This window comes from Callospermophilus lateralis, chromosome 17 (assembly GCF_048772815.1).
Source record: "Callospermophilus lateralis isolate mCalLat2 chromosome 17, mCalLat2.hap1, whole genome shotgun sequence".
NCBI lineage: Eukaryota > Metazoa > Chordata > Mammalia > Rodentia > Sciuridae > Callospermophilus > Callospermophilus lateralis.
Window position 1 is genome coordinate 47,451,775 of NC_135321.1, and position 21,216 is coordinate 47,472,990.

The window sequence follows — 21,216 nt, forward strand, 5'->3', positions numbered from 1 at the left end:
GATACAATACAAAAATGTAGCCCATGGCTTTTTAAAGACGAGTCATTAAATATATCAATGGGACCATCATGGTATCCTGTAGAAGGATTTTTCTTCAACAAGAAAGAGATGGCTAGTTCTGTTTACTACGCTTGTCTAAGATCTTGGTTTTTACAGACATCTGATTAATTCACAAAACTAGAGTGTTAAAATATCAACCACTAAATATGAAATCAAGTACTCTTTACTTATTAAGTTCCATAAGGTTATATATTTAATCATTATGTGTGTTTTCATAAATTGGTGAATGGAAAAATGTTTAATATTGCTTTAGTCTGTGTCTTTGCTGAAACAAGGTTACTAAGTGTTAAGATTCTATCAGGTGTAATTTACATACAAAGAGTATAAGAAGTTTCAGTTGGGTTTCAATTACAGTATTATAGTATCATAAAAAACATGAAAGTCTTTCATCTTATTAAAGTGGAGTAATTTGTCTAAATCAGAAATTTTATAAGGGTTATTTCAGAATGTGAATTTATAAAAAGGGTTAACGGCTAGAAAAGAGATTAAGATTAAAGATGTAAAAATATATTTTAATATGGAAGGTTAAAAGAAAAAGAAATGTTTCTAGATGAGATAATCTCTGTGTGGTAAAGTAAAAAGTTGTAAAATGCCATTTAAAAAGATTTTGAGGAAACTAGACTTACTTTAAAAGCTTGAGAAAGGAAGAAAGAAGAAAAAGATATATGTACATGGCAGATTGAGACAAAGCTTCTTAATGGAGTTAAAAAGGCCTTTGGTTGAAGGGCAGCCATGTAAACTAACATTAAGCGATTTAAACAGAATCTAAGCCTCGTTTAAAAGAGTGAAGCAATAGGTGGTGAAAAAGTACATTTAAAAGTACAGTATAGATGATAATTAAAAGGCTTTAAAAGGTTAAATTGAAGGTGGTTAAGATGCCTTCATGACGGAAAAAAAAAAAAAAAACCCAGGATAATGGGAAGATAATAGGATAAAAGATATTTAGATAAAGAAAATTAAAAATTTGAAGTGAAAAACTTTAAAGACAGAAGTATAGAAAGTTAAAAAGAAAAAAGTTAGAAAAGATGTAGGAAGACAAGAATTAGAAAATGGTTAAAAATGTAAAGTAAAGGTATTTCAGATAGAAAATGCAAAAAGCTAAGACAACTATTAGATACAGACATTCAAGACAAAAAAAGTTAGAAGAGAGAAGTTTAAAGTCAAATATTGGATAAAATAGAAGATTTAAATGTACTTACTAAAGCAAAAGGAGGGAATTGATAAGGGGTATATATCCCCCAAAGATAAACTTAAAATAACACTTTTTACCCTAAACTTTTAAAATTTGGATTCATCAGGACTTAGTGCTGCAGAAAGGCATATGTATCCAAAAAATGTGCATAAGCCTAAAGTTCTTTGGAAAGATATTCTAACAGGACAATGGAAAGGTCCAGACCCAGTGATTGTCTGGAGTCGGGGCTCTGTTTGTGTGTTTCCACAGGGAGAACAGCAGCCGATTTGGATTCCAGAAAGACTAACTAAAACAATTTCTACAAATCGAAAAGAAGATGATTTGACTCAAATCCATAACAGCTGATATCCAGAACTCCAGCTTGGCCATTCTTACATCTGCAACAGTGATTAACAAGGATGCTTTTTTCAATATCTATTTTATTATTGCATTTTTCCACATCATAAGGTTCTATTTTTATTTTTTGAGCTCATACAGACCTAGGTTAATGTTTTTCTGATCAGTTTTATTTTTTGACTATAGAGTTTTTAAACATTGCAATGGAGATTTCACCTAGGTAAAGCTACAAGGCCTTTATTATTATCTTATGTGTTGTACGTTTGTTTGCACATTTGTGTTTTGTGTTATATGTCTGTGTGTGCGTATGTCCATATTTCATATATGAGGAGCGCTCATGAGAAAATGGATCCAAATTATTATTTTTTTTTATTCACGTGATTTAAATGGCTTAATTTAAATTAGGTAAACAGCTGTTAAGGATTCTTTTTAAGGTGGTTAACAGATCTGCTTGTTTACTAATTTAAATCAGGTAAACAGCTGTTAAGGATTGTTTTTTAAGTAGGTTAACAGATCTGTTTGTTTACTTTCACCTTTCCTTTTCATTATATTTAATAATTCTTTTCAGGATAATGTCTTTTTAGCATCATTGCCAGAATTCCTATCTTCATCCCAATGAATATAACTCAACAAGTATGCTCAATCAAGGAGTCAACTTACTTTGGGAGGAAACGAACTTTGGGAGGAGACGGACAGATTGATAGATTCCTCCCCTTTGAACTGCTTACAGAACTTGCCTGGACTATGTAACTACGTTTAGTGCAGCAAATTGTGGTAATGCTGGCATATCTTTGCTGATGGTGTCACCAGTGATCTTTGCTGATGGTGTCACCAATGATGCAATTTTTCCAAAGGAACTGTCAATTGGCTTGGTGTCGTGGCATTTCTGTATCCTCCTCCCTTCTGCTAGTGATGGTCTAAATTTGGGGGCCAATGGCTATATGCTGGACCGGCAGTCAGTGACGGGTATGATCCAATTGCAATGGTATCAACCTAAGACAGGAGGCTGACGCCTAAAGGTCAGTTACCTAAAGGTCAGTTTTCCGATGACGGGTAAGAGCCATATGTTGAATTGGACAACCTACCAGGCGCGGTCCTTAAGCCACATTAACCTCACTCCCCCACTGGCACCAAGGCCAAATTTGGGGGCCAACAGAGGTGAGGCAAAAAACCTCACCCCCCCACTGGTGCATAGACCTATCCACAAGTATGGCTGTATGCTGGACCGGTAGTCAGTGACGGGTATGATCCAGTTGCAATGGTATCAACCTAAGACAGGAGGCTGACGCCTAAAGGTCAGTTACCTAAAGGTCAGTTTTCCAATGACGGGTAAGAGCCATATGTTGAACTGGACAACCTACCAGGCACGGTCCTTAAGCCACATTACTTGTTGTTTAATTAATCAGAAGGGGGGAGATGCTGGGAGCCATCAGCCAAGTAGGTATGACAAATTCCTTGCCAGCTTACTCCCATGCTGTCTAGTGGAAGGACTTCTGAAAGGTGACCTTGCTCAAGGACCAGGGCAGGATCCGTGTTTAGGGTGTTCCCCCTTTAGAATAGGGAAGTTTAGCATAATAGGAGAGTAGGGTGTTCCCCCTTTAGAATAGGAAAGTTTAGCATAATAGGAGAGTAGGGTGTTCCCCCTTTAGAATAGGGCGTATCCTGCTGCTGAGTTCCTCTTGAGTGCTTAGGTCAGACAGTATATTTTGAGAGACAGAAGCCCATGCGGTGTGGATTTAGGCAGGAGTGGATTTGGGCAGAGTGGATTTGGGAAGAGAACGTGGATTCCCCCAGAACGTGTTTGTAGACGGCCGGTGTGAGTTCGGGAATAAAGAATTGCTGTTTGAATCTACAAGCTGTGTGGAGACTCGTGATTTGTGCCCAGCCAGAGACTGCGGCAATAGGGATTTAAACCAATGGTTCCTTGCTTACTTGCTTTCATCCTCCCTTTCTCTTTCCCCAGCCAAAGCCTTTGATCCTTCCCCATACATTTGAACTATACCAGTAGCCATAGTCCAAATAAAGGAAGATGGTAAGGCTGGAGCCCACTCACATGCAGTCCTCCCTTCTGCCTGCCTTTGCAGGGCTCGAAGGATCTCCTCAAAACCTTTGGAGTGAAAAATTCTACCTCGGAAGTCTGAAGGAGACCACCAATACCATTTTAAAGCATCTCTGAGCCTGCCGAGTAGACACATGAGCAAAGTTAACCCTCCTAGCTAAAAAAAAAAAAAAAGAAAGAAAGAAAAGAAAAAGAAATTATGGACAAGAAGTTGTCATTGAAATTAAATGCTGGCAGACATGTCCAAGGAATATTGCAGGGATTTGACCCCTTTATGAATCTTGTGATAGATGAATATATAGAGATGACAACTAGTGGGCAACAAGACAGTATTGGAATGTTGGTAATATGAGGAAATAGCATCATCATGTTAGAAGCCTTGGAAGGAGTATAAATAATGACTATTCAGCAGAGAAATCTATATCCCCTCTCCAAAGGTCCTGTTTAACTATGACATAAAAATCAGGTCATGTACATTTTCATATTAAACTTTTTGTTAAATAAATTTTGTAATAGGAAAAAAGGAAACCCTCTGAAGTACCATTGACACAAGTATGAAAACCTCAAAGTATCCCAGTCCCCACATTTGAGATGAAGAAAATGAGGCTAGTACTGATTAAGTAACTTGTTCAAGAATATAGAAAAAGCGAATAGCTAAAATTATAACATCTAGTGCTAGACCTATTTCTCACTGTATGCTAGTTTAACAACTCTCTTATCCATCCATCCCCTTGATAAATGTCTTGTGAATTTCTAATTCTTTTGTGTTGCTGAGACTATTTCAAGGCCTTTTAAATGGACCAGTTTGACAAAAGTCTCAAATTTTTCTTTTTGGGGGTACCAGGGATTGAACTATGGGGAAGAGGGGAACCAGGGATTGATCTATGGGGGAGGGGGTAACCAGGGAACTCAGGGGCACTTGACCACTGAGTCGCATCCCCAGCCCTATCTTGTATTTTATTTAGAGACAGGGTCTCACTGGGTTGCTTAGCACCTCTCTTTTGCTGAGGCTGGCTTTGAGCTCGCAATCTTCCTACATCAGCGTTCTGAGCCTCTGGGAGGCCCTAACCAACTGTGTCTGGCCTTCTCCAAATGTTTTGATCATACATTTTTTCAGAGACTTAGAGCCCAAAGTGACCTACCACTTTCAAAGTCAGAGCTGCATGAGTGCAGGGCATGCCCTGATGCTTCTGCTACTGGAACTGTCCTACCTGTATAGGAACCAGAAGCTGCCAAAGCTCTATCAGAAGCAGGAAAAAAATAAATAAATCCTTTATTCAGTCTCTCACATATAAGAAGAGTCTACTCTTTCAAGATTTCAGCACCATTTTCACCATTTTCTAACATACTTAAACTTACATATAAGATGGAAATAATAACATCACCCAAGTGCTTAGCAAAATGCAGTTATTCCACTTAAATATAGCTTCACCCTCCTTCCCTCAAAAAAAGAAGGCACAAAGTCATATCCACTACCATGTCCTATCTAGGAGATACAAATTCCTCTTCCAGTTCAGCCACAATCCTACCTGTATATTATGTAACCTATATTGTAAAATTAACACCATCAACAAAGATTGGCAAGACTGAGAAAAGAGAGAGGTGTCAAACAACCACAACACTCCATATATAAAGTAGGAGAAAAGAGAAGGAAATTAATTGGTTTTATATATGTAACAAGTGTTTCAAGTTGAATCAAGTCCCTCCCAAAAGATGTGTTGAAGTCCTAACACCCAGTACCTGTAAATGTGACTTATCTGGAAATAGTTGTTTTTTTTTTTTTTTAAGAGAGATTTTTAAAAATATTTATTTATTTATTTATTTTTAGTTTTCAGTTCAGTGGACACAGCATCTTTATTTTATTTTTATGTGGTGCTGAGGATCGAACCCAATGCCCCGAGCATGCCAGGCGAGTGCGCTAACGCTTGAGCCACATCCCCATCCCTTTTTTTTTTTTTTGGTACAAGGGAACAAACCCAGGGTAGTTTAGCCAGTAAGCAACATCCATAGCCCTTTTTATGTTTTATTTTGAGACAGGGTTTTGCTAAGTTGCTTAGGACCTCATTAAGCCTGGGGCTGACCTTGAACTTGGGATCCTCTTGCCTCAGCCTCCCAAGCAGCTAGCTGGTAGTGTGGACCGCCTCTACTGGAAATATCTGTAGATGAAATGAGTTAAGATGAGATCATATTGGAATAGAATGGTCCTTAAATGATTAGGGGACTAATCATTGGGAAAGGGAGATTTGGACACAGACATACCAGGAAGAAGGCCATGTGATGACAGGCAGAGATTGGAATGACAGGTATCAGATAAGATATGCCAAGGATTGCCAACAATCAAGAGAAACTAGGGAAAGTCAAAGAAGAATTCTTCCCCTAACACTTCAAAGAGAGAACATAGACCTAGTGACACCTTAATTTCAGATTTCTATCCTCCAGAATTGTAAAAGTATAAATTTCTGTTGTTTTAATCTGCCATCAAACCTGCAATTCCTGCATCTATAAGATTACTACATATGGATGGTAATTTGTTATAGCAGCCCTAAGGAAACTAATACAATAAAGAACAGAAGAAAGTAAGCATAGCTGTCACTGTCCTTATTTCTATTATTACTCAAAAGGCCATAGTTGAAATATCTGCCTCCTTCCACTACACAGCCCGTATTCCCTTTTCCTTCTGCTAGCACATCAAATGATCAGAGTCCCCATACCTGGTGAGTGATCCAAATCTTTATTCCAGAGGGACTTAAAATCTCAGCCTCCAGTGGATTGCAAAGAGTTGTGGTTAATTTTAGGTGTCACCTTGACTAGAGCTGTAAGAATTGTTCACTGTTCTTGGGGTCTGTGGGAGTGTTTTTGCATGAGATTAACATTTGAATTGGTAGACTAAGTAAAGCAGGTTGCCCTCCCTAAGGTGCATAGGCCTTACTCTTTGGCTCACAAAATCAAATTAATAGATGACATCACTATAATGGACCAATGTGACAATGCATGAGATGATAAGACAATCAAAGTCCCTGCAAACCAGATAATGACAGAAAGCAATAGACTTGACATAGCAGTAGACTCTGAGGAAAGACCTTGAAGGTATATGCTCCTGTCTCTGCTCAATGAAAGCAATATGCTTGTGATAGATAACCTGTCAAGTGATAACTGAGAAAATATTTTCAAATCTACATTTACAATAGCCACAAGTATATATAGATTTGCTCCAGTAAAGAGGCCACATCTAGAAGAGCAGCTGCAATTGAATCACCACCTGATTAAATTTACAGTAATATAAGAGCCAGCTGTGGTTCCCTCACCTGTAATCCCAGCTACTCAGGAAGCTGAAAAGGCCAAAGAATTGTGAGTTTGAGGCCAGCCTGGGCAACATAGTGAAATCCCATCCCAAATAAATAAATAAATAAACTTACACTAATACACAGAGCCCATCTTTCTTTGCAGGTTTAGGCAAGTTAAATAGAAATGTGATAGAAATCAGTATGCCTGCATTTTTCAAGTCTTTGAATTCACCCAAGTATGTGCTATTATTGCTTTTGGCTTGCTTTTTGGTAGAAAAGGGTAGCTACAAGGCTCCTAGGTGATCTTTATTATAATGTCCCTCTTCATGGATCAGGAAGCCAGTATGCATATTATTCCAGTTTATAAATATGTCCATCATTCCAACTCTACATTCAGTAACTGGAGAAGTCACCTGTAGTTCCAGCTACTTGTGAGGTGGAGTCAGAAGAATCATTTCAGCCCAAAGTTGCAGTTTGGGAGACAGGGAGTGGCACAGACAAAAATAAACTAGAGAAGTAACCACTAGTTGATTCCTTATAATCACTATAATGTACTAGAGCCAAAACTGAGCTAACCATGTGACTTCCATAACCTATCTCCCTTACCAGTGAACTCCAGTAGCTTTCTGGTCACTAGAGATTAGTATATTCATGACCACTGTGTAGTGATTCCTAAAATGGAAATTTCCCCTTTCCCTAGTGCCCATTCACTCTGGGAAAAAAAAAAAAATGCTTCTGATCACTTTTTGAGAGAAACAAAGGGGGAGGAAGAATTATACCATAATTTTTTGGCTGTGTTACTGGGTCTTTCCTCCTGAGGATCTATGGAAAGGCTCATGTACTGACACAGGATTAAAGGTTATATCTTCTCACTGTGAGGAGTCAGGTCTCTGCTTAACAGAATTAGAGTTTTTTAAATTGCATAGATCAAAAACTAAGATTTCCTTCTGTTTAACACATTGTAATTAATAGCTAACACTAAAGAACTACGTGAATTAAAACATTCTGATTGCCATTCTTACCATATAGTTCTCTTTTATAATTGCATTTACTTTGTATTTCACAGTTGCATACTGATACTTGGCCTCTGTTAGCCTGGATTGAAATCAAGGAAAACATTTCAATAGTCTGCAATAGTGAAATCCCCCACCATCATTCCTAGCCAGCAAATGAAAGCCGCCAATGAGCTTTTGGAAGATACTGGCTAAAGAGTTAATAAATTGGATAGCATCGAATTAAAAAGCTTCTGCACTGGGACTGGGGTTGTGGCTCAATGGTACTTGCCTAGCATGTGTGAGGCACTGAGTTTGATTCTTAGTACTGCATATAAATAAATAAAGGTCCACTGACAACTAAAAAAGAAAAAAAAAATTTAAAAGCTCTTGCACAGCAAAAGAAGCAATTAGGAATGTTAAAGAGAGAGCCTACAGAATGGGAGAAAATCTTAGCTACTCTTCTGATAGAGGACTAATATCTAGAATATATAAAGAAGTCAAAAAAAATTCACAACAAAAAAAAACCAAATAACCCAATTAATAAATGGGCAAATGAATTAAATAGACAATTCTCAAGAAATACAAAGACCAACAAATATATGAAAAAATGTTCAACATTATTAACAAATCAAAACTATAGTGAGATTTTATCTCACACCAATCAGAATGGCGGTTATTAAGATTAAATGCTGGAGAGGATGTGGACAAAAAGGATCACTTTTACACTGTTAATGGGACTATAAATTAGTATAACCACTATGAAAATCAGTATGCAGGGTTCTCAAAAGTCTAGACAGGAACCACCATAGGACCCAACTATGCCACTCCTCTGTATTTATCTTAAAGAATTAAAGTCATCATATTATAGTGATAATGCATACCCATGTTTACAGCAGCACAGTTCATAATAATCAAACTTGGAATAAGCCCAAATGCCCGTCAACAGATGAATGGATAAAGAAAATGTAGTGGATATGCACGATGGAGTTTTATTCAACCAGAAAGAAGCATGAAATTATGTCATTTGCAGGAAAATGGCTGGCACTAGAGACTATTATGTTAAGTAAAATAAGCCAAACTCAGAAGGTCAAGCATTGTATGATTTCTCTCAAGTAGAATATAGAGAGGAAGAGGGAAAGGAAAGGTAGGGAGTTGGGAGCTCATGAAAATCAAAGGGATATCACTAGAGGAAAAGGATCAGAGAGTAGGAGACAGGGAAGGAGGGAAGGAGTGCTGGGGAATGATATTGGTCAAATTATATTGTTATATTGTGTGCATGTACAAATATGTAACAAGGAATCCCATTCTATACAACTATAATGCATCAATTTTTAAAATGTGGAAAAAGAAAAAAAAAACAGAAAGATACTGGCAATTTGGGCACATCAGTACATGCCTGTAATTCTAGCAATTCAGGAGACAGAGGCAGGAAGATCCCAAGTTGGAGGCCTACCTAAGCAACTCAGCAAGACTCTGCTGAAAAATAAAAGTGGGCTGGGGGTTTAGCTCAGTGGCAAAGCCCCCCTGAGTTCAATCCCCAGTACAAGAAAGAAAGGAAGAAAGGAAGAAATTGGTAATTGCAGCTCTCAATTTCTTAATAAGAAGATTATCCTCAAGGACAATTTTTCCTGCTTCGTAAGCTTATGGATTTCCTCCTTGAAATTATATCAGGAAAGATCTGAAGATGTAGCTCAGTGGTACAGTGCTTGCCTCACATGCAGAAGGTCGTCGGTTTGATTTCCAGCACTGCAAAAAAAAAATTTTTTTTATTATACTAAGGAAGTTTTGGCAGCTCAACCTACTGAAAGCAAGTGTGATGATTTGGATTTGAGGTGTCCCCTGAAAAGCTCATGTTAGGTGATGCAGGAATGTTCCGACGTGAAATGATTGGATAATGAGAGCTGTGATCTAATCAGTGAAATAATCTATTTGATGGAATGGAGTAGTAACTGGCTCCTTGCCCACTCTCTGCTTCCTAGCTGCCATGACCTGATCAGCTTTCCACCACCATGGTCTTCCATCATGATGTTCTGCCTCACCTTGAGTCTAGAACAATAGAATAGCCAACCATGGACTGAATCTCTGAAACTGCGATCCAGAAATAAACTTTTCCTCCTCAAAGTTGTTCTTGTCAGGTATTTTGGTCACAGTAACCAAAAACTGACCATTTTAGTCCAGTTTTCAGTCAACTAACCTACTTCTTGGGCTATACATCTTATTTGAAAACTATTAAGTGCTTTCATGTGGATCAGTTCAGCTGAGTCCATTGTTAAATGCTCTTCTTTTCTGCCTGGCACTTCTAGAATTCATTTCTATACGTACTCTCAGGTCTCTGATAGTACCAATTTGCAAAATTTTGCAATACGGTAGTCATGTGTCTTTTGACAGGCTGAGGAATACACTGTTAGGCTATTTTATCTTTGTGTAAACATCATAGAGTGTACTTATACAAACCTAGATAGTGTTGGCCTACTTCACTCCTAGGCTATATGATGTAACCACCATCATATATGCTCTGTGTCATTGACCACAGCATTGTTATGTAGTACAGGACTGTGTTTTTATTGTTACTGTTGTTGTTATGTTTCTGATTTATAAACTATTTTCTCCCAGGTCAGATAAGAAACTGCTTCAGATGAGATCACTACAGGGGTTTTTAAATAATGAGAGGCTAGTCCCCTCAGACATTGAGAAAAGGGGGTATTTTGGTTGACAAAGAAAGCCTAGTAAAATTAAATATTACTTGATAATAAAAAAAAATAAACTCAAAGAAAAAACAGCAAATTTAATGCTTGCAACAACTTGGACAGATTTCAAGGGCGTTTTCTCAAACAGTTATATAGTGTATGCTTCCACGTACATAACATGCTCAAAAATGACAAAATTACAGTGATAGAGAACATATCAGTGGTTGCCAGGGGTGAGAGTTGGGGGAAGGATGACTAATAAGGGGCAACACAGGGGAGTTTCTTTGTGGTAATGGGACAGTTCTATATACTGATTGTGGTAAGAGTTATTATGATAAAATACATATGCTAAAAACACATGATTAAATTTCATAGAACTATAAGCATACACACACCAAAAAAAATAAAGATGTGCATATGAAAACTGGGAAAATATGAATAAGGTACCCGACTAATCATAATTATACCAATGTCAGTTTCCTTGTTTTTACCAGGAACTTTGGTGTTATAAGTTATCATTGGATGGAACTGGGCAAAAGGTACCTAAGAACGCTCTACCATTTTTGCAACTTATTGTAAGTTTTAAACTATTTCAAAAAAGTTAGTAGGAAAAGAAGGAGAGAATGAGGGAAGGAAGGAAGGAAGGAAGGAGACTTTTGAAGGGATGAGGAGTTCACATTTTCCAAATTCATCAGAGTCTACTCAGATGTCTTCATTCTGAATCTCAAAATAGGCCCCAGATTTTACACGGGAGGGATTATGGATCCTGGATGATATCATGCATTGAAGGGTTAATCAATCTTGGTACTTTCCTACTTTTCTTGGCTTCTAAACCCATCTGAGATGATAATTATCCTTTTCTTTCCCCACTGCTGGGGATTGCCCTTGCCTTCCAATATAGTCACCAAGTGGAATCAAGTGCCTATGTTCATTCTTCTTTATTGTTAGAAATTTCAGCAGAATGGGCTGGGGTTATAGCTCAGTGGTAGAGCGCTCACCTTGCATGTGGAAGACACTGGGTTCAATCCTCAGCACCACATAAAAATAAAATAAAGGCATTGTGTCCATCTACAACTAAAAAATATTTTTAAAAAAGAAAGACAAAAGAAAAAATAAATTTCAGCAGAAAGAAACTTCTTCTTTCCCAACAATCTCCACACAGGTTTCTTATGATACACTGACTCTGAATGGGTTACATAGTTATCCATGAATCAAACTCTGAAGTCACAGTAAGACTGAATTTCATATCCACTCTTAAGTTGGATGTGATATCAGCTTTCCCAGAAGCACTTGGTCTTAGTGTGGAAGCAAGAATTTCAGTGCCAAAGAAAGCAGAATTTCTAAAAACGTTCAAGAAAAGCACGCTTTTAGAAAATGGATACTAATGAGCCAGGTGCGGTGGTACATGCCTGTAATCCCAGGGGCTCAGGAGGCTGAGGCAGAAGGATCACAAGTTCAAAGCCAGCCTCAGCAACAGCCTCGGTGAAACCCTGTTTCTAAAGAAAATACAAAACAGGGCTCTCCAGCCTGGTTCAGTGGTTGAATGTCCCTGAGTTCAATCCCTAGTACTCAAAAAATAAAAAAATAAAAATAAGTGGATACTAATGATTATGTCAGAACACATCATGCAAAACCTAAACCAAGCCAGACATGGTGGCACATGCCTGTAAACCCAGCGACTCTGGGAAGATGAAGCAGGAGGATCACAAGTTCAAGATCAGCCTCAGCAACTGAACAAGACCCTCAGCAATTTAGCAGGACCCTGTCTTAAAAATAACAAGGACTGACAATGTAGCTCAATGTAAAAGTACCTCTGTTTTCAATCCTTAATACAAAAAAAAAAAAAAAAACCTACATTGAAATGTTTGTATTCTGAAACAGAGGGAACCATCTGACATTGTAGATAGTGTCAACCATTTCAATAAAAGCAATGTGGGTGAATAAAATAAGCACTGAAGTCAGGAGACTTTAGTTCTAACTCAAAACTGAGGCTTATTAACTCTGTAACCTTCAGCCAATCACCTGATCTGCAGTTGCCTCATGTATAACACAAAGGAATGAATACTACTTACACGTATACTGGTTCTTGGCTCATTTTGCAAAAAACCCAAAGTTTGGTGCTTGAGAAAGTCATAGCAAACATTTCTGTGTCCAAACTTGTCAGAAATTAATCATATTTTGGGGCATGTAATAATCTCTGACAAGCTCCAGTGGTGCTCTGTATATACACACACACACATATACACACTTCTTACCTATGAGGATCTGTTTCTTTGGGAGCTGTAGCATACTTTATCATCCCAACAAATTTATACTAGTACTTCAGGTCTCACTCAGAAAATAGTACTTCTTTTCCTTTTCCCTCCTAAACTAGATTTACCAACAGCAAGAACTTGAGAGTTGGTGAAGATCTCATGACATTGTAGATTTGTTTTGTTTCCCAGACTGCAGAGTTTCCCTCTCTTCCTGTTGACATGTGATCACTCAACAAAAATTCCAGGGACTCCTCAGGTTACCAGGTATGCTTCTGAGTGCTCTTAAGCATTCCATCACAGAAAAAAAAAAAAAAAAATGTGAACTGGCAGTCAGTCCAATTAGAATTCCTAGTGCCAACTTGTACAAACTTTCTCTTCATCTCAGTTACTTCTCTACCCCCAGGATCTACAATATTTACAACATTTCACTAGAATATTGTAATACAATTCAAAATCTTTCTGGTTCTGTATTCTCAAAGATTTCTCTGGTTTATGACAGCAAGTATCATAGATAAGTAGTCTTACCCCCACTTGGTTGCCAGGCCCAGGACAGCCATTCACTCTCTATGGAATCTTAGCTGGTGAGGTATGCCACACTCTTCCTCTCCCCTTCCAGGAAACACTATATTTTTCTAAAGAAACTGCATCCTTTAGGGCTGGATTATGCACACCTAGCATGGGACTTCATAAGATATTTTTAAACATTTCCTTCTATATAATTTACTTGGATTTCTATTTCACCACAACCTCACCAGCGTCTAATGTTGATCTTCACTCATCTTACAGTTTACTTCAAGGAAATACTCCAAGGACCATCACAGCTCTTGCCAGGTTGATATCCTCTCTCATACCACAAGTCCAACAATTTGGCATCTTTGTTAAGAATGCACACATCAGGGCTGGGGTTGTGGCTTGGTGGTAGAGCACTTGCTTAGCATGTGTAAGGCACTGGATTTGATCCTCAGCACCACATAAAAATAGATAAATAAAATAAATGTTTTTGTGTCCATCTACAACTAAAAATATTTTTTAAAAAAGAATGCACACATTAGGCTCATTTGTAAGGTGGCATTTGGTCCAGGCTGTTGACAGATAATACATATTAGTTTGAATATTCTGGTCATTATGGCACCAGATATCACCCAGATATGATAATCTAACTATAAGTTGACCCACATTCACATTAAGACCACACTCAATGATAAGTCATTTTATTTCATTTTTTTGAAAATTCTGCAGAAATCAGAACTCTTACCAAAGGTTTTTTTTTTTTTTTTTTTTTTTTTAAGAGAGAGAGAGAGAGAAAGAATTTTTTTAATATTTATTTTTTAGTTTTTGGCGGACACAACATCTTTGTTTGTATGTGGTGCTGAGGATCGAACCCGGGCCGCATGCATGCCAGACGAGCACGCTACTGCTTGAGCCACATCCCCAGCCCCTCTTACCAAAGTTTGAACTAAAAAGGGACAGTGGGAAGGGGAGAAGGGTGGGATTGTCCAGCATGCTTGTATGTATATTTCAGAACCTTTTTAAATGTAAAAGCTGTACATTTCTGGGAAGTTCTGAATTTCTTTTGTTTTCTTTTGTCCTTCAAGCATTTTGCAGTGAGTTTCTTTTATATATAGCAAATATTTTGAAAGAATACAAAAATATGTGAAGTTCATTAAAAAAAAAAAAACTACAGTATAGCACTAGTACAGTACACTAAAAGACTTTGATAAAAAGAAACAATAAGGGGCCAGGGTTGTGGCTCAATGGTAGAGTCTTGCCTCGAATGCCTGAGGCCCTGGGTTTGATCCTCAGCACCACATTAAAAAATAAATAAAAATAAAAGATATTTTTTTAAAAAACTCTTTAAAAAATAATTAAAGTCCTCCATTTTAAATGCCATTCATATATACCTTGTGGATGAGAGCTATATACTTTTACATACTTTTTAGAAGAATAAATTATTGAATTACCGGAGGGAAAAAAAAAAGACCACACTCAGTGTATCTTCCTTTCTTTTAGAATAGATGAAAGCCAGCATGGTTGGCACACCCCTTAACCTAGTTAGGAGGCTAAAGCAGGAGAATTACAAGCTCAAGGCCACCTCAGCAACTTAGCAAGGCCCTAAGCAACTTAGACAGTTTCAAAATAAAAATGGCTGGGCATTGGCTCAATGGTTAAGTGGCTCATGGTCCAATCCCCAGTACCAAAAAGAGATAGATGGAAACCCTTGACAAGAAATGGATGTTTTACTGAAATTTTATGAAACTGGGGAAGAAGATGTACATCACACTACTTATTGTATCTTAATGATAAAATGATACAATTTCTGTTTCATTTTTGCAAATGCGCCAAGACAAATACTACCTCCACATTCCAAACTGAGTCCACATCAGCAAGATTTTCAAGGAGGTAAACAAGAATATGCCAGGACCCTTGGATGACCTGTAGGTAAGTGAAGACTGGGGGAGCAAGAGAGAGAGTTAGAAATCAGAGGATTTCTGTAGGGAGAGTTTGCTTTGAGGCACAGCATACTCCCATAAGAAAGGAGGAGAAAAAGGTAGGGATGATTTCCCCTGATCCCGGGGTCAGAGAGAGGTCACTTAAAGAGCTTATAGACCGAGATATATGGACTCTCACAATTTAGGAAAACCAATGGATAAATCAGATGACTCATGCCTGAAATATACAAAGAGCAATGTGCTGACTGAAGCAGCCTATGGGAGCAAAACTTTGAGTGAAGCAGGTACACTCTTAAAAGTTTCCATGAATCAAATGGCAGATGGGAAAGAGAACAAAAGTAGAGCTTGGGAAAGAGAGAGGAAGAAGCTATTGCCTTAGATCCTGTGCAGGACTGCAGCTTGAGGAGGAAGGAGACCTCTTTAGAAACACTTTGGCAATAATCAGAGATCAAAGAGTACACTAACATGACCAGACAAGGATATGCACTCGCCTGCATGAAATATAACATTGGTGGGTGGAGGAGGTTTCCAAAAAGTTCTTTTTTTTTTTTGTAGTTGTAGATGAACACAATGCCTTTATTTTATTTGTTATGTGGTACTGAGGCTTGACCTAGTGCCCCACAGGTGCTAGGCAAGTACTCTGCCATTGAGCCACAACCCCGGCCCCCCAAAAGTTCTTAAAAGGGTCCAGAAGACAGTCAGCTTTAGATACACCATGGTCAAAATAAATCAAGCTAGATAAAGACTTCCTAATCTCTCCTCTCTCCCTCATTTCAACCCACGAAGAGTCAGAGGTAGCCTGGTGAATGATAGATGTGGAATAGAGGCACTACGTGGGATATCAAGAACTCTAAGCTATCTTTTCTGCTATAGGTTTCCAGTTCACGAGTTGAAGCTAGAGGGAGAGGACAAAATTTAACTTTAAACCCATCTTGAAATTTTTAAAAAAAATTGTACTGGACTTGGACTTTTGTTTGTCTTTGTTGTTTTGGTTTTTGTTAAACTAATTTGAATTGAATTGAATCCAGTACCTTGCACATCCTGGGCAAATGATGTATGTACCACTGAGTTACATCCCTGGCTCTTTTTATTTTATTTTGAGGCAGATTCTGGCTACATTGGCCAGGGTGACCTTGAACTTACAGTTCTCTTGCCTCAACCTCTCAAGTAGCTAGGATTACAAACATGCACCTTCACACCCTGTTTATTTGTTTTAAGAGACAGGAGTCTCACTATGTTGCCCAGGCTGGCCTCAAACGCCTTGGTTCAAGCATTCCTCCTGCCTCCGGTTCCCAAGGAGCTGGGAATTATCATCGTCACACACCATTTTGCCTGGCTGCCAGTATTTTTTAAAATATGTTTTGGAAGCTTGGAAAAGAAATGTGAGATGAAGAAAGGAAAAGATGACAACCAAAACAGATCTAGAGGACATAGGCTAGAGAAGTCCCTGGAGACCTTGGAAAGAATGATTTCAGAAGCCCTTATGGTGACACAAATCAGACTATAATAAAAGATTGAAGAGTGGATGGGCTTTTTTCACCAAGATGGTACCAAAAGCTAAGAAGGAAGCTCCTGCCCCTCCTGAATTTGCTGCCACTGCAAAAGCTTTGAAGGCCAAGAAGGCAGTGTTGAAAAACGTCCACACACACAAAAAAAAGAAGATCTACATGTCATCTAACTTCAGGTGGCCCAAGACACAGCAGCTCCAAAGGCAGCCCACATATCCTCAGAAAAACGCCCCCAGCAGAAACAAGCTTGACTATTATGCCATCATCAAGTTCCCCCTAACCACTGAGCTGGCCACGAAGAAGATTGAAGACAACACCACACTAGTGTTCATTGTGGACGTCAAGGCAAACACCAGATCAAACAGGCTGTAATGAAGCTTTATGACACTGATAACTTATAAACAACAGTAATATATTTCTCACAGTTCTGGAGGCTGGGAAGTCCAAGATCAAGATACTAGTGGGTTTGGTGCCCTGTGAGGGTATAGACTGCTATGGTCTGAATATTTCTGAAATATTTACAAATTGAAACTTAATCTCCAGTGAGAGCACTAAGAGGTGGGCCTTTAGGTGATAAGGTGATGAGGGTTTCACCCTCATGAATGGAACTGATGCCCTTAGAAGGGAGGTTTGAGGGAGCCCTTTTGTATCTTGCCAAATCTTTCATCAGACATGAATCTACTGGCATCTTCATGTTGGACTTTCCAGCCAACATGAGTAAACTTCTACTGTTTATAAACTACCCAGACTTGGGCATTTTGTTAGAGCAGTCCATACAGAGTAAGACACCATCTCCCTCCCTAACCAACCCTAATTTTGTTGAAGGAATCCACTTTCCTATTAAAAACTATCTTTGTCAAAGTCCTATGGAGGTGGTGTGGCCATGAGACTTAGTTCTGTATAATGAGAAGAAAGAGATTTCTTCTTAAAAGGGAAATAGTCTCTTCTTCCCCCTGTCCTTTTGTGCCTTATACCCAGCTTAAAAGCAGTTGAAATGACTGGGAAAGTCATAAAAACATTCACAGGAGCCACACATGACACAGCAGAAAGCAGCAGCCTGGGACACTGAAGGCATTTTTTAAGCTGCTGTTACAACTTGCCTTCAGACTTTTTGTCACATGAAAGAAAAATAAGGGGCCCCTATCTTGATTAAGCCCCGTGTGTAAACTGTATGCAACATCTATCTGCCATACCACTCTTTAAAGGTATTTGGCTTTGACATGGAGGCCAAATAGACCAGTAACTACAAGCAGACATGTGATTAGGGTTAGATTTGTAAGATAGGGTAGACTCGAATTTGTTTAATTACTGATAAGAGCAAGCCAGGGTAGGTAGAGAGAAAGATAAGCAGACAGGCAGATACATGAAGGTACCAGAGAATGGAAATGGAATGACGGTCATATTGATGTTTTTGTTTTTTTTTTTTTTCTTCCTAACAGACTATCACAAACCTGGTGACTTAAATAAAACTGTTTGTTATGTCTCAGTCTCTATGGGTTGGGACTTCAGAAACAGCTTAGCAGGGTCCTCTGCTCAGGATCTCACAAAGCTTCAGTCAAGGAGTTGGCCATGACTGTAGTCTAATGTGAGGTTCAGAGCTTACAGTTGTTCAGAAAATTCATTTCTTGCCATTGTAGAACTTGTGGCAGCTAGCTTTTTGCAAGGCACACAGATCAAAAAACAAAACAAAGCAAAGTCTCTGACTTCTATCTGATCTCTGGACTATCTTTTAAAGGGTTCACCTGATGAGATAAGGTCCACCCAAGATAGTCTCCCTTTTGATAACTCAAAGTCTACTGATCAGAGACCATAATTACATCTGAAAAAATCCCTTTACCTTTGCCATGTAAAATAATATAATCAGCCAGGCACAGTGGGGCACACCTAATCCCAGGGGTTTAGGAGGCTGAGGCAGGAGGATCTCAAGTTCAAACCAGCCTCAGCAAAAGCAAGGCACTAAGCAATTCAGTAAGATCCTGCCTCTAAATAAAATACAAAATAAGCTGGAGATGTGGATCACTGGTTGAATGCCCTCTCACCCACGTCCTGTGTGAGCAATGGAATTTGGGGTTCCTCTGCGTGAAGTGAACTAGCTGCAAAATAAGGCTAAGAAAAAGAAGGCAATGAAAAGACCATACGACATGGAAGTAATTTTGAAAAGCAGGGCAGGAGGGCTCTACCACCTTAGGGGTCCAGCTTCCACACTGGAAAGAGAGAGCTAACCCATGTTTGCTTTATTATATATGGGAGAAACTTCAAAGGTATTCCATAGAATGTTCTTCTGCCAAATAAGGTAGGAGGTGGGCAGTCCAGGCCCAATGGGTCATGCCCAATTCCGGAGCTACAAGAGCTGCCTTCCTAGCCCAGCAAAGACTGAAGTCATGTGCATTGTGTAATCCAAGTGGGAGGGGCCACGAAAGAGTGTGCAATGCCAGACCAAAATCTCCTTGGCTCAAGGCTGAGTGAAGATACGAAATAGCTCAGGAGTGGCTTCCCTCAATGCCCCTGAGTTCAATCCCTGGTACCCCTCCCCCAAAATATAACCATAGGAGTGACAGCTCATCATATTCACATAGACTGCCCACACTCACGGCATTATGTACCTCAGGGGATGAAACTTGGTGTATGTGTGTGGGGGTGCATCTTAGAATTCTGCCTACCACAGTTTGTGAGCTTTGGATAGGAAAGGACATCATCTTCACCTGCATTTTGGGTCTCATTGTCCTCTTCCTTTTCAAAGAACATACCCTATCTGTCACACTGTATGTATATCAAGTGTGTTTGGAAGTACATGACCACAAGCAACTATTCTCTTTCCTATTTTTTTTTTTCCCAACTTAAACGAGTGGCTTCTTTTAAGAACTGATTGCAGCACATCCTTGCAGTGTTTCACATGACCACTCCACATTTGTCTACTATGGTTCCATTTACTTGTAAACAAGCTATTTAGCAATTAGCAAGACAGGGTGTTTTCACAAATGTCAAGGTGGTCCAAAATATCTCTTTCCAACTATGTATGATCAGAAAGCTGCATCATTGCATGAAGAAGAAATAAAAGAATTATACTGCAGTACTATTAAGATAATTTTGATCTCATAGTCATTGCATTGAGAACCTAATGTAATCATTTTTTCCTTTCTCCCTTCCTTCCTGTCTATCTTACACAAAATATGTCTTTGGTTTTCTCCTAGAGAAACAGAAAGAAGCAGCATTAGCTTTATGTTCCTCCAATTGGGCTATCATCTGTAAATTAATCCCTTTCACAGGAAGATATTCCCAAATGACTCCAGTTACCTTGGAGGAAGCAGGGATAATTTATCTCCCTATTATGGATACGACTTGACTCCCATACCCTGAATCTAACAAACACAAATTGATGTTGATGGAAGCTGTAAGCAGAATTCTACTCAAGACTCCAGTGATGAGTCTAACTATACAAATTGAGAATAGGGAGTGGGGACTGGGGCCACAAACTCATCTGCCATTGACCACTCCATAAGCCTTAAGGAATTCAACTTGCTTATTTCCTACGCCTCCTCAGGGGGACTTCCATGTGCATTACTTCATTCTAACATGACTTCTTTTTGCCTTCATTTGGTAGTGAGAGAGATCAGAGATTGAACCCAGGGAGCTTAACCACTAAGCCACATCCCAACCCTCTTATTTATTTATTTAAGTTTTTTATCTGGAGACAGGGTCTCACTAAGTTGCTGAGGCTGACTTTAAACTTATGATCCTCCTGCCTCAGCATCCATTGTATTTCTTGTGATTTCTGTTTTTTTTCTGATACAATTTTTTATTTTTTCTAGTTAGTTATACATGACAGTAGAATGCTTTTAGACACATTGTACACAAATGGAGCACAACTTCTTATTCCTTTGGCTGTACATGGTGCAGAGTCACTCCAGTAGTGTAATCATATATGAATATAGGGCAATAATGTCCATCTCATTCCACCATCCTTCCCATCTCCACAGCCCCTCACTCCCCTCTGCACAATCCAAAATTCCTTCATTCTTCCCTACCCCCACTCCCACTATGGATTAGCATCCGCTTATCAGAGAAAACATTCAGCCTTTGGTTTTTTGGGATTGGCTAATGCCTTGTGATTTCTATTTCTGTAATTCTCCCTATAAACCACTCTGTCCTCTGCCTGATTTCTGCTGCTGATTTGCCCTAGATATGAGGAGGGTGAAGATTTAGAATGTGTCCTATTGCAGGTAGAATTTTTCTTCATTCAAAATTAAAGTTAAAAAAAAACTCAAATATTGCTAGTTCCTCCTATAAACAATCAGGGAATCCACACAAAAGGGTTATACTTTGGATTCAAGTTTAACTTACTATTTATACACAGATAGAAAATTACAGAAATAATTGTAGATATGAATAT

General features: G+C 38.7%; 2 pseudogenes; both read left to right on the forward strand.

Moving 5' to 3' along the window:
* The first annotated feature begins 3,846 nt into the window (after window positions 1-3,846).
* LOC143382930 (small nuclear ribonucleoprotein G pseudogene) lies at window positions 3,847-4,041 on the forward strand (annotated as a pseudogene).
* A 12,821-nt stretch (window positions 4,042-16,862) lies between these two features.
* Window positions 16,863-17,198, forward strand: LOC143382640 (large ribosomal subunit protein uL23 pseudogene; annotated as a pseudogene).
* The last annotated feature ends 4,018 nt before the right edge of the window (window positions 17,199-21,216 follow it).